Source organism: Trichechus manatus, unplaced genomic scaffold (genome assembly GCF_000243295.1).
Source record: "Trichechus manatus latirostris isolate Lorelei unplaced genomic scaffold, TriManLat1.0 scaffold00155, whole genome shotgun sequence".
NCBI classification, from domain to species: domain Eukaryota; kingdom Metazoa; phylum Chordata; class Mammalia; order Sirenia; family Trichechidae; genus Trichechus; species Trichechus manatus.
Window position 1 is genome coordinate 2,219,440 of NW_004444091.1, and position 3,656 is coordinate 2,223,095.

Here is a 3,656-nt window from a genome sequence, read left to right on the forward strand (position 1 = left end):
GCCTTTAATTTCACGGAGAAAACAGAAACCATCAAACAAGAACTTCCTTAATTTCTGGTAACCTACCTATGTCCTGCCCCCATCATTTCTTCTTGCCCTCCTGTCTCACAGAGAAGCCACCCCTCTTCCTATGTAACATGTTCTGGATCTCAACTCATCAGGGACTTATGCCAGCAGTGATTCCCACCCTTTCCTATATCTTTATCCACTCCCTTTTTGTGGGTTCTTCTCCCCAGCTGCCAAATACACTCAACTCGTTGCAATGTATGGTAGATATTTGTCTGATTCTGGTCACCCAGCCTCTACTCCTTCTGAGGAAAAATGTCCCTCTTGCTGTGTGGGGTCTTGATGTACCAGTGAACCAAAGAGCCTGTCCTCCCATTGAGAAAGACCAAGGTGCTCCTAGAGGTGCTTTCTGCCAAGTTATTCCTCTCAGCACCCAAGGACAGTGGCACATGGCCACAACTCTGACAAATAAGCACCCCTTCTCCTGGGACTTGGAATCTTGAGCTGAGAGACACCTGAAGAAAAAGTGACTGGAATTCTCATTTCTGTGGTGGTGACAGAGTAAGAGTGTGGAGTGGTGTCTGCTATTGAGGCCTGGAGTCACCTGGCTCCTGTCTTTAAGGACCATGGCTAGTTCTCCAGCATTTGCTTCAGTTCTGTGAGCTCCCTGCAGCCCTCCAACAAGTCTCTTTTTGCTTAACTTACTCAGGGTTTCCTGTTACTTGGCATCATATTAAAAAGCAAACAGAAAACTAAACTAAAAACAAAAATACCTCTCTGGATCCATGTGCCTTTCCAAGTGACACTTTTCTCTCTTCTCTTTATGGTCAGGCTTCAAAGGGTTATACGTACATACATCTTCTCCAATTCTGCTCTTCAACTCATTCCAATGGCTTCTGCCTTCACCCTACTTAAGGCGCTAGCTCTAAGCCCCATGTGTCACTTCACTGTCCCCATTTCCCTCTTTCTGGCTGCTCCTTTTCAGCCTTTTTCCACCTGGTGTCTCAAGCATCCCAGTGTGCCCTGACTGGACTTCTAAGCACACTCCTGTCAGGAGTCAGTCTCAGGAAATGGCACTTGGCCCATTTGGTCCTCAAGCTGGAGCGCCCTCTGCTGCCAAAGCGATCAGCAAATCCCATCCTCCCACCACCACGCAGTCCCAGCTTGTATCTCCAGAACAGGTACAGGAGGAGCCCAATAAAATATTTGATCGAATGACTGATAGCAGCAACAGCTCTCTATAGAGCACTTTCACAAGCATGATCTTCACCACAGCCCTGTGACGTAGGTATGACTATTGTCACTCTGCAGATGAGGACACTGATGCTCAGAGACATGAACAGTTTTGCCTGGGCATGGGCTTGCAGGGCCAGTGATAAGTGAAGCAGTTGGGACTGGAATCCACTCTCCTCTGCCTGCCTGTCCCAGGCTCTCCCTCGGCAGCTGCCTCAGCCAGAGGAGCCTCCTTGCTAGGCCACAGATGGAAGAAGGGGATGATCAAACGAGGGGCTAAGGCCAAGGCGATACTCAGAGATCCTGGTGGCATGGTCTAGCCAGGTTGCACCTGCTGGGTGCCCAATGTGGCCAACTTCTACTGACACCTAATTCCAAACGATCTTGCTTGAAACCACACTGTTGTGTGAGGTTCTCGGTGAGCTCCGGGTGCCAAGGTTTGAGTCCTGGATCTGGCACAAATTCTCAGTGTAACTCAGGTAGCTCCTCCCTTCTTGAGGAATAAGATTCCGGAGATGTGGAGAGAGGGCTGCCCCAGTTCCTGGGCAAGGGCAGGAGTGAGTGGTGGCCTTGAATCTCTCATCCCCCATTGCCTTTGGGCAGAATCCCTCTGCCAGGGCATAGCCACCTGTTGGGCTGTGTGTGGTGGGGAGCCCAGGGCCTGGGATGTCCACCTGGACACTCCTGTCGGCCTCAGGGGCTCTGCCTGGTCTGCCAGACCCTGGGAGTGTGTTCTAAGACTGCACTGGAGAGGGGTTCCCCTGAGCAGAACCCCACCCACACAGTGGGTGAATGAGCCCCTGGTGGAGGCAGAGAAGTTAGGACCAAGGTACCAGGCCCCAAGCTAAGAATCTCAGGCCACAAGGGGAGGGAAGTGGGCAGTGGTGCCTGTCTTCAAAAGCTACTGTCAAGGCTGCTGCCTGAGACCTCGCTCTCACTCTCGTGAATCATGAGCCAGCCAAATGCTGGGCGTGGCGCAGTGGTATCCGTCATCTCCCTCAGTCCTTGACAGACAATCCAATGAGAGGCAGTTCAGTGCCACAGATGGGGACAGTAAGGTTTGGAGGGGCCCCACGTGCAGAGAACAGCCCAGGGATGGGATGGGCGGCTGGGTGCAAGGCCCAAGCCACACCCCTGCATGGTGCCGCACATCCTCCTCGGGGCCAGGCGCCAGGCTTGGGGTGAAGGAGTGAAGAAGGGGTGCACGCCTACGCCTGGGCTTTCCCTCTCGGCCTGGCTCCGAAGGCTGGCTGCCTTTCCGCGCAGGAATGGGAGAAGTCAGAGAGGTGAGGATGGGCCTCCAGGTCTCCTAAAACTAGCAGAGGAACAGAGACGGCGTTGGCTCCGGGGCCACTGGACCGGAGTGCAGAGCCCTTCGCAAAGGGCTGGGCGAGCAAGTTGAATATCCCCGGAGTTAGGGGCAGCGGAAGAGAGCGGACAATGAGACCCAATTCTTGGAATCTGGGGCCCAGAGAGAGGCAGGCTCCTTTTACCTCGTAGCACTAGGCCTGGGCGGGTGGTCGCCTGTCGCAGGTCTGTGTGCCAGAGCCCGGCCAGCGGCTGTCGGGGATTGGGGAATGTTGGGGGACTGGAGCGCCCAGCCCCTACGCCCGTTAGGGCGGGACCCGGAGTCCCCAGTGCCGGGACCGGCTCCCTGCGTCGCCGGGCGGGGAGAGAGCTAGGGCGGGCGTTCCGGGGCTCAGGTAGCAGCAAAGGCGCGGGCTGGGGTGGGGTCGGCGCACTCTTGCAGGTTCAAGAGTCCGATGGGGGTCCATGGGAATTGGGCTGGGAGGATGAGGCCAGGGTTGGGTCGGGTGGGGATAGGAGTGTGGGCGGGGAAAGAGTGGGAGAATATGGGCCTTAAGGGGCGGGGCGGGGGGCTGCCTGGTCCGGGCTGAGGGCTCGACTCTGCGGATCGAGTCTACGAGGCTGGGGGCCAGGTGGGGGCTCTAGGGACCGGGCCGGGAGTGCAGAGGGTCGCGAAGGCAGAGGCCAAAACACCGGGGCCTGGGCTTGGGGTCCGGGCTTGGGGTCAGTGATGGTGGAGCTGAGAGGAACGGGTTGTAGGGTCCAGGACTTAGAGAATGAGGGACCGCAGGGGCGGGGCTAGGACCTAGTGGGGACCCAGCGGGGTATCCAAGGGGGCGGTCCCTGAAGGAAGGGGGTCGCAAGAGCGAGGCCGGAGGTGGGGCCAGAAAGGCAGAGGACCTGGGGCGGGCCCTGGAGGAAGGGGAATCATAGCGGGGCCGGGGCCGACAAAGCGTGAGGGAGGGCTGGGACCTGGGAGGCGGAGGGCAGAGAGTGGGGCTACGAGGCTGGGGGCGTGGGCCGGAAAGCCTGAGGACCGCGAGGGCAGTGCCCCAGGAGGAGGGTCGTGGGGGCGGGGCGAGCGGGGTGGCAGGGTCTCGGGGGCGGGG